We start from the raw sequence: 10,979 nt of genomic DNA on the forward strand, positions 1-10,979 counted from the left end.
GGGGGGGGGGGGGGGGGGGGGGGGGGGGGGGGGGGGGGGGGGGGGGGGGGGGGGGGGGGGCAGTCAGACCTAAGCATCTGTGATTGCCTGCGTGGTGGGGGAGGGGTGGCAGCAGTGAGGGACAGACAGACCTTGACAAAGCCAAGTCAAGTGACCAAGAACGACAACGAGGTGAGTGGCTACTGGGCGGTCCAAGACCACCTCCTGCAAAGCGAGAATCCTTTCTCCCCAAGGTCTTGGAGACAGAGGATGGCCCTCATGTACCCAGATACCAGCTGGAAGAAATGAGGGGAGAGAAAACAAAAATCAGAGCGAAGTCAGTCCAGAAGACTGCTTCAACCATTCCTTTTTTAATGTTTTATTTATTTTTGAGAGAGAGAGAGACAGCATGACTAGGGGAGGGGCAGAGAGGAAGGGAGATACAGAATCCAAAGCAGGCTCCAGGCTCCAAGCTAGCAGTCAGCACAGAGCCTGAGGCAGGGCTCGAACCTACGAACCGTGAGATCATGACCTGAGCCGACGCTTAACCAACTAAGCCACCCAGGCGCCCCTGCTTCACCCATTCCTGATGGAGAGTTCAATTACTTTTCAACAGATTAAAATAGTAAACAAAGAGAACACAATTAACATCAGAAGAAATGTAAATATTTTTCACTTATTTCATTTATTTCATTATTTGTTATATGGTAAGTCTAAGTGGCCCCTGCTATCCCACAAAGAATACCTGTAAAAGATAAAGAAAGAAATTCTACTTGCTCTGCACACCCGTGTGCTGTGAGCCAGCTGGTGCCCTGTTAGAATTCACTGGCGCACTGGCAGGAGCCTTTGCTGCAGGCCAGGAGTGCAGGTCTGGGAGCACTGGAATCGACCCTCCATGGACTTTGTGAAGGGGAGGGAATTCTTTCTTTATCTTGAAATGTTTCTGCTCGACTGGCTCCACAATTCTAAGGCACGACGCAGACTACACAGGCCCACAAGGGCCGGGCAGGTAATGGACACGAGCCAAGCGGACGGTCTGGGAACCGTGTGCAGTGGGGCGTGTGTGCCCTGGATCCACAGGCCAGTCACTGTCGCCCCCTGCAGAAAAGAGGACACAGTGTTCCCAGCTTTCACCATTGAGGCAGAGAGAAAGCCTCATTTTAAGCCCACAAGAACTTTATGAGGTACGATTATTATCCCTCTTTTTCAAATGAGAAAAAAAACTCCTTAGGGAGTTAGAACCCTGAGGCACAGGGAGGTTACGGAACTCCAAGGTCAAAGGAGTCAAATGGGGCAGAGCTGGGACTCAGACTCAGGCAGTCTGGCTGTCAAGGATGCCTGCTAATAGGGCATAATTCTGCTGATTTTTTCATTAGCCAGAAATTAAGACCAAAAAATATTAATCTCCCCCTTTAAATACTCAGAGTATTTTAAGAAAAATACTCTGCAAGCCAAAGAAAACCCGAGTGTGGGCCAAGATAGGGCCTCTGAGTTGTCACCTTGCGTTTGGTGTCCCAAGAGGGTAAGTTATGAGGGATCCTTGGGAAGCCATGTTTTTCTTTTTGCTTCTCCCGCCCCCCAAACATTCACAGCAGAGTGAACACGTACAGCTTCCCCCCAGCGCCGTCAAGGTGTGCACCTACCCACTTCTACAAGGAATGCTTTCATCGCTCAAAATATTTCTGAATTCCTCTTGGAATCGCCTTCAGAAAGGTTTACAAGCCAGCTATCCTGTTTTGTAGCCATAGCTTCTTTTTTGATGAAACTAGCATTTCCCTGCGTGGTTCCAATCATCTTCACCAGATGTGGCTCTGAATCACTTTCAGCTATTTCCAGAAATCACATCCATTCTGAATGCACTGCGACCGACTGCCCGGGGAATTGTTCACAGGAATGCGTTCTCGAAGTCATTAAAATATGTTTACAGCCTTCAAGATAACAACATTTGAAAGGACACACCAACTCATCTCCTCACGTTCTTACTGGTTCCAAAACCAGCCACTGATACGTGGCTTCATCTCTATGTATATTATCTAGGCTGGATTTTATGAGTGATGCTGTGATATTATCTCTTGGAAATTCTGCCTTATGAGATGAATCTGCGCCCCAGGGCCATGAATGATGAACAAGGTACAGAAACTTGACTGGTCTACAATAAAATGATTAAAACGAAGATTACTCTCTGATCCAGCTACTCTATTCCTGAAGACATACCCCAAAGAACTGAGAGTGAGGTCTTAACACTCACGCTCATAGCAGCATGATTCCCAGTCGCTAAAAGGTAGAAGCCATCTAAATGTCCATTGATACATAAATGGTACCTAGAGTGGTCAAACTCGCAGACACCAGAAGTAGAAGAGTGGCTGCCAGAGGCTGAGGGAAGGGGGGAATGGGAGTTGTTTAATGGATACAGAGTTCCAGTTCTGTATGACCGCAACATTTTTTGGAGACAGGTTGCCTAGCAGTGTGAGCATACATAACACTGCTGAGCTATCCGCTTAAAAATGGTTAAGATGGAAAATGTTATGTGTATTTCACAATAAAAATATTTTAAAAAGTAAAGGACGCCACCATTTTCTTCTATGAAAACACAACACAACACAAGTCGTTCCACAAAAGCATATCTCTTGCATGTGTCATATCTTCTTAGCAGGCTCAAAAGACCCTCTTCACAGACGGGCCCTGCCCCTCAGGGCTGTTTGGAAACCACTGGGCCAGGCATCTCATGCTTCTAGAAAGGGGCCCGGGTTCTAAGCAAGAGACAGAAAAGGAGGAGTGGAGCGTCTCTGGCCTCAGCACCCAAGGGGGTTTACCCAGGACACGGGGGCAGATGGGGGCGTGGGGGGAGCGCAGATGTGTCCCCCAGCCCATGGAAGCCTGACAGTCTCTGGCCACTCTTGACTTCAAAGTAGGAATCTGAACTCTGGAACATGTAATCTTATTTTTCCCCTCAGCGTGAGGTGATAGTCAACTCCTTTAATGTTTTATTTATTTTTGAGAGAGAGAGAGAGAGAGAGAGAGAGAGAGAGAGAGAGAGACAGCGTGAGCAGGGGAGGGTCAGAGAGAGAGGGAGACACAGAATCCGAAGCAGGCTCCAGGCTCTGAGCCACCAGCACAGAGCCTGATGCGGGGCCTGAACCCACGAACCGTGAGATCATGACCTGAGCTGAAGTCAGACGCTTAACCGACTGAGTCACCCAGGCGCCCCAATAGTCAACTCTTTTAAAGATAAGAACCAATTGGTCAAATGGATGGTTGCTGAGTGTGGGGCAGGGGTCTGGAGTTCACCTTCTGCTTCAGCACTTGCTCTGCCTTTGGTGGGGGGCTTTCACGGCACTTGGGGAGGTGTGTACGCTCTCAAGTTTCCAAAACAGCATGATTACCTATAGTCCCCACGCTGTGTGCTGGATCCAGAACGTAGTCATTCTGCATACCTGCAACTTTGTGCCCTTTGACCAACATCACCTCCTCCCACCCCTCACCCCCTTGCAACCGCCATTCTGTTCTTTGCTTCTGTTTGACATTTTTAGATACCACATAGAAGTGAGATCATGCAGTATTTGGTCTTATTTCACTCAGCATGATGTCCTTCAGGTTTATCCATGTGGTCTCAAATAGTAGGATTTCCTTATTTTCCAAGGCTGAATCATATCTGTGTGTGCATGTACCACATTTGCTTTATTCACTGATCTGTGGATAGACACTTAAGTTGATCCTAGCTATCGTGAATAATGTGACAATGGGCATGGGAAGGCAGATATCTCTTTGAGATCCTGATTTCCTTTCCGTTGGATGTATATCCAGGAGGAGGATTACAAGATCAGAATACATGGATCTATTTTTAATTTTTGAGGAACCTCCATACTGTTTTCCATAATGGGGGTATTTATATTCCCACCAACAGCATACAAGGTTCCCCTGTCTGCACATCTCAGCCTTCACTTGCTGTCCTTCTGATAATAGCTATTCCAACAGGTGTGAGGTGATGGCTTATTGTGCTTTTGCTTTGTATTTCCCTGATGATTAGTAATATTGGGCATCTTATTTATTTATTTAAGCTTATTTATTCTGAAAGAGAAAGAGAGCACAAGTCGGGGAGGGAAAGGGAGAGAGGGAGAAAGAGAGAATCCCAAGCATGTTCTCCTCACTGTCAACACAGAGCCCGATTCGGGACTTGAACCCATGAACCTTGAGGACATGACCTGAGCTGACATCAAGAGCTGGACGCTTAACCAACTGAGCCACCCAGGCACCCTGATGAGGAGCATTTTAAAATTTATCTTCCAGAGAAGACAAATGAATTTTTTAATGCCTTCTTTTTGAGAAATATCTATTTAGCTATGTTGACTTTTTTAATAGTTACCTATTTTCTTGCCATAGCATTCTTTGAGATCCTTATGTATCTTGAATATTAACCCCTTATCAGATATATAGTCTGAAAATATATTCTCCTGTTCTGTGGAGTGTCGCTTTACACTGTTGACTGTTTCCTTTGCCATGCAGAAGCTTTTCGGTTTGACGCAATCACATTTATTTCTTTCTGCTTTTGTTGCCTGTGCTTGTGGGGTCAAACCCAGAAAGTCATTGCCCTGACCAATGTCAAGAAGTTTTTCTCCTATGTTTTCTTCTAGTAGTTTTATAGTTTCAGGTCTTATGTTTAAGTGATTTTTGTATATGGTGAGATAAGGGTATAGCTTGATTCTTTTGCACATGACTATCGAGTTTTCCAGCACATTTATTGAAGAGACACTCCTTCCTCCCCTTGTGTATTCTTGGCACTTTTGTCAAAGATCAACTGACTGTACATACATGGACATATTTCTAGACTCAATTCTGATCCATATGTCTGTTTTTATACTAGCATCGTACCGTTTTGATCACTATAGCTTTGTGGTAAATTTTGAAATCAGAAAGTGTGATGCCCCCAGCTTTGTTCTTTTTGTGCAAGATTGATTTGACTACTTGGGGTCTTTTGAAGTTCTACTGAATTTTAGAATTGTTATTTCTATTTCCAGAAAAAATATTCCATTGGCATTTTGGAAGGAATTGCACTGAATCTGTAGATCACTTTGAGTAGGACATTTTAATATTATTAATTCTTCCGGTCCATGAACAAAGGATACCTTTCTATTGTTTTGTGGCTTCTTTAATTTCTTTCATCATGTTTTATAGTTTTCAGTGTGCAGATATTTAAACTCTTGGTGAAATTTATTCCTAAGTATTTTATCATTTTGCTATTATAAATGGGGCTGTTTTCTTAATTTGTTTTTTGGATATTTTGCTATTACTGTATAGAAATGCTACTTTTTTTTGCATGTTGATTTCATAATTTGCAACTTTACTGAATTTTAATACATCTAACAGGGGTTTTTTTGGGGGGGGGGCTGGGCAGAATCTTTAGAGTTTTTCTCTACATGAGATGATGTAATGCACAACATTTTAATATCTTTATGACAAGTACAATCATACTGGTGAATAGCAGCTCAATACCAGCTTGCCCTTTAAGCTCCTAATAGCTCCTCCTGAAATCTTCCAGACTCTGAGGAGGGAGGAGATTTGTCTGTATCTGGAGCCCGTTAGCTAGGAAAACCCAAGTGATCTAGGCAAGGTTTATGGGTGTAGGGGGCGCCAGGAGGAGGGAGCCAGCAGCTGGCCAGCGGGAAGATCAGGGAAGAGCCAGGTAAGCTGTGGTAAGGATGTGGGCAAAGAGAAGTTGGAGAGAGTGCGTGGAAAAACACCTCTCCCTTCCCTCTTTGCAAGGGGGTGTGTGGAGCCCTGGCATAAATAATTAGCCTTGTAAACCTTGAAAGTAAAGACAGTTAACAGTTTCAGCTTCCTGCCTCCACTCTTGCAGCAAATCACAACGCAGACATTCTGAAGCCAGCAAACCAAAGAAATAACCGGCTAGTTCAGGAAAAAGTGAGTTTTTGTACACATTCAGGCTCCATGGCTTTTTGGCATCTTGTGGGCACAGGCTCAGTGTAACCTCCTTTCCCTTCTTCCACCAGGAGGTGATGATCTTGACAGACAAGAAAGCTGGAAGCCAAACAGGAAGTAGAATAGACAGCAAAATGCCTGGAGAACATTCCAGAAGAATTGAATGGCAGGCAGCACCTTCCATTGGAGAGGCTTTGACCACCATCTGGTTTAAACTTGAGAATCCTGCCCACGCTGGGTGGTGGTGGCGGCGTGTGTGTGTGTGCGTGCACCTGCACCTCTCTTCATGCACAAACACAGGTGCGGCTGCTCATGCTTTGTAGATGCGTAAACAGAGGGCTGTGGAGAATGCCACAGTGCCAGGGCAGTAAAGAGTTAGTGAAAGAGGCGGGAATAAAGACTAGTCTCCGAGGTAGTGCAGCAGGCTTTTACAGCTACACTTACTCTAGAGTTTCCTTCCTTTCACTCAGATCTTCTGTCCTCCTCACTCATTCACAGAGTCGATAATTCAGAATACGTCTGCAGTATGGTTGAGTTGGGGAAAAGTTATCTTAGGCCGTAGGAAAACATGAGAAAATTGATGTAGGGAGGATGGAGCATGGAATTGCTGAATATACTGTTTGTTGAGTGAATGAGTGATGGGCTAGAACAGAAATAGCTAGGAGGGACTAGGCTAGTTAGGAGGCAGATAATAACAGCAACCTCAAGGAGCGCTCTGTGCCAGATGCTTCCTGGGTATTTTACACATAGCCATACCTCAATTTGTTGAGCTGTTTTATTGCACTTTGCAGATACCGTATTTTTTACAAATCAAAGTCTTGTGATGACCCTGCATCTAGGACTTTCATTGTTAGAGAGAAGTCAAGGCCTGGCCTCAAAGCTACAAAGGACAGGTTGACTGTTTTGGGGCCAGTGCAGCTGGTGACTTTAGGGTGAAGCCAATGCCCGTTTAGCATTTCAAAAATCCTAGGGCCCTTATGAATTATGCTCAATTGGGGCACCTGGGTGGCGCAGTCAGTTAAGTGTCTGACTCTTGGTTTTAGCTCAGGTCAGGATCCCACGGCCTGTGAGTTCAAGCCCTGCATGGGGTTCTGTGCTGGCAGCAAGGAGCCTCTTCAGGATTCTCTCTGCCCCTCCCCCATTCTCTCTTGCTCCCTGCTTTCTCTCAGAATAAGTAAATAAATGTTGAAAAAAAGAGAGAGAATTACACTGCATCTACTCTGCTTGTTCTCTGTAAATGAAACAACAAAGCCCGGATGTTAGCACGTCTGTTGACAACATGGTTTACTGAATATTTTAAGCCCACTGTTGAGATCTGCTGCTCAGAAAAATTTCCTTTAAAAATATTACTGCCTGTCAACAAGGTACCTGGTCCCCCAAGAGCTCTGACGGAGACATATAATGAGGTTAATGTGTTTTCATGCATGCTAACACAACATCAATTTTTTAGCTCATGGATTAAGGAGTAACTTTGACTTTCATATCTTATTTTAGTTAAGAAATATTTAAGAATTTTGTAAGGCTAGAGCTGCCGTAAACAATTTTTCTGATTAATCTGGGAAAAGTAAATTGAAACTCTTTTGGAAAGACCCACCATTCTAGATGCCATTAGGAACATCCACGATTCATGGGGAGAGGTACAAATATCAATATGAACAGCAGTGTGGAAGGAGTTGATCCCGACCCTCACGGAGGACTGTGCAGGGTTCAGGACTTCCGTGGAGGAGCTCCCTGCAGATGTGGTGGAAACAACAAGACACCTAGACTGAGAAGCGGGGCCTGATGGTGTGACAGAACTGCTGCGGTCTCGGGACAAAACGTGAACAGAGGAGGGGCTGCTTCTCAGGGATGAGCCCAGAAAGCGGTTTCCCGAGATGGAATCTACTCCCAGGGAAGATGCCGTGAAGACTGGTGAAATGACACAGAGGAGTTAGAACAGAGAATATTACATAAACTTTGCTGATAAGGCCGCAGCAGCGTTTGAGAGGACTGACTCCAATTTGGAAAGAAGTTCTGCTGTGGGGAAGATGCTATCCAACGGCATCACGTGCAACAGAGAAACCGTTGGTGAAGGGAAGAGTCCATGGATGCGGAAAATGTCATTGCTGACTTATTTGAAGAAATTGCCACAGCCACCACCACCTTCAGCCACCATCGCGCTGATCAGGCAGCAGCCTTCCACCTCTAGGAAAGACCCCCAGATCAGCAAAAAGACTATGATTTGAAAGCTAATATGAGGGTTAGCATTCTAGCAATATTTTTAAATTCAGGTATGTACACTGATTTTCGACATAATGCTATTGCACACTTAATAGACCACAGTATAGTGTAAACATACTTGTTATAGGCACTGGGAAACCAATATGTTCATTTGACTTGCTTTATTGCACTGTTTGCTTGATCGCAGCAATCTGGAACCAAACCCGCAAGGTCTCTGAGATGTGCCTGTACGTTCTCTCATTTAACTCTCACGGCAGCTCTTTGGAGGTAAATACTATCATCATTCCCACCACGTGGATGAAGAAGGAAGGCTTAGAGGCACAGGTGTGCTGGCAAATGCTGGAGGGAGGGGGATGCTAATTTGTAGCGTTTGCCAGCGTCCCTGGTGTAAAACATCCCCAAGGTGAATTTCAAGCTGCCGACAAGAAGTCACCAAAAAAAGAGTTGGGAAAAGATGCACAAAATTTGTTCCCCAGTGCCAGTTTGAGCCAGCTCTAGCATGGGTCTGCTTAGGGATTAAGGAACTTCCCCAGAAACACCTCCCTGCACATCAGTGACAGAGCTAGGGCCAGGTCTCCCTCCGAACGACCCTTCTAACCAATGCACTATTGCACCCCTTTTCAATCACCAGGAAGCGAAAAGGGTCCGATTTGGGAAGGCAACAGTGGCAAAAAAAAGGAAAGAATGGAAGAGAGGTTTTGCAAAAAGCACTCTAACAGACCCACAGTTTTCCATGTTTTAGCTCAGCAGGCTGTAAAAGCAGAGTTCAAAGATTGATGACTAATATCAGGTGCCAAAAGAGAACTGTGTTTGACCTTAGCGGAATATTATATAAACTCTCCCTGCACAAGAGACTTCTTAGGGAGAATTAAGGCATGGTACAGAGAGAGTTCATTTGGGAAGAATTAAAGGAACTTTCGTATACGATCCCTAGAATTCTGGGCAAGGGGTGGAGCACAGAGGGGGAGCTATGTAACTAACATCTCTTGATATTATGAGATTAAAGAACCAGCTTTCAATAGGTATTCCAAAGCCAAAGACGGAGGATGGTGCTGGCATTGGGGGTAATTTCCAAATTCTGTCTTTAAGCTTCTGTGTTGCCTTCTGGACCCGAGCTTGACTGTTGTGGGAAAGACTTTGGCTTAATCACAGCCATTGGCACATTGGTGCCATATTTGATACGTATGGAGCACAGTGTGGCAAACTGGGCAGAGGTCTGGACTGGACTCTAGCCCCAGCCCTGCCATTATGGCCTGGATAATCTTGGACATGCCCCTCAGAGCCTGTTTTGCCACTTAAAACACAAAAGGTTTGGACTAGATTAATTATTTTAAAAATCCATTTCATCTCTAAAAGGCTACAATTTGGCTATTTTCCATAATTTCCAAATTGTAGCTTTTTAGAGATGAAATGGATTAAAAAAATAATAATCTAGTCTAAACCTTTTGAAAGAGCCTAAATGTCCATCAACTGATGGATGGATAAGAAGATGTGGTTTACATATACTACTTGGCAACGAGAAAAATGAAATCTTGGCTTTTGCAGCAATGTGGATGGAACTGGAGGGTGTTATGCTAAGTGAAATAAGTCAGTCAGAGAAAGACAGATTCCATATATTTTCACTCATATGTGGATCTTGATAAACTGAATAGAAGACCACGGGGAAAGGGAAGGGGGGAAAAGATAGTTACAAACAGAAAGGGAAGCAAACCATAAGAGACTCTTAAATACAGAGAACAAACAGTGTTGATGGGGGGTGCGGGTGAGGGGGAATGGGCGGTGGGCACTGAGGAGGGCACTTGTCGGGATGAGCACAGGGTGTTGCGTGTAAGACAATTTGACAATAAATTATATTTAATAAGTAAATAAATAAAAGGCTACAATTCCATGACACTTAAATATATTCACTTCCTAAGCTCTATGCTTCACAAAGAAACTTCGATGAAGCAAATCTAATTTGAAAATAGAGTAACAATAACACACTTACATGGTACCTTTTAGCACCAGGCATTGTTTTAAGTGCTTTATTCATGTTATTCACCTAATCCTTCCAGTGATCATTTGGAATAAGTGATATTATATGAGATGATAGATGTTAACTGAAGTTACTGTGATGATCATTTCAGAATATGTATGTCAAGCCATTACGCAGTATACCTTAAACAGTCTGTATATCAATTTTAACAATAAAGTGGGGTAGAGGGAATACATGGGTAATATTATTATTTTCATTTTGCAGATGAGGCACCAGAGGCACAAAGTGGTTACATGATGGATAGGTGCCGTTCTTAAGCCTATTATGTGGATGAAGAAAGTAAGGCTTACGGGCAGTGATATTCGGCTAGCTAGTGGCAGAGGATGGGAAGGGTCCACGTGGCCAGAGGAGTCTGGGGAGGCACCTAAGTCAGGTCACACCCCTTTCTGGGGCCCTGTGGGACTGTCTGCGTCTGAGCCACACCACATGGTACAAAGAGCAGCTCTGGAAAGCAAGCGTCCAGCCCCCATCCCCCAGCCTCCCTCCCAGAGTCCTGACTGATCCCCTCAGCACTTCCCTGGCCTCATCTCCCCCGCATCGGGGGACCCTGGTCTCATCGTCTCCCTTCTGCCCTCCTGCTCCTCCCTCCTTACCTCTTCCAGCCTCTCAGAACAGAATGGGCAGGTTCCAAGGTTTCACTTCCCTTCTGTCCTGAACAGCAAGCCCGTGGCGGAGGCGTGATGGGCAGAGGAAGGATCTTCCCCATTCAGCGGAAGAACTCCCTGGGCCGGGTCCTCAGACACTGGCCCTTGACCTTGATGGCAGAGGCGATCCGCCATGTGGGTGCCTGCAAGTTCTTACCGGGTGT

The 10,979-nt window shown here is 45.0% G+C and overlaps 1 protein-coding gene across 6 annotated transcripts in view; it reads right to left on the reverse strand.

Annotated features, from left to right (window-relative positions):
• DCUN1D4 (defective in cullin neddylation 1 domain containing 4) overlaps positions 1 to 10,979 on the reverse strand; it is a 133,504-nt gene that overhangs the window by 21,149 nt on the left and 101,376 nt on the right. The gene's annotated exons all lie outside the window — the stretch shown is intronic.

This window comes from Suricata suricatta, chromosome 1 (assembly GCF_006229205.1).
Source record: "Suricata suricatta isolate VVHF042 chromosome 1, meerkat_22Aug2017_6uvM2_HiC, whole genome shotgun sequence".
In the NCBI taxonomy this organism is placed as follows: domain Eukaryota; kingdom Metazoa; phylum Chordata; class Mammalia; order Carnivora; family Herpestidae; genus Suricata; species Suricata suricatta.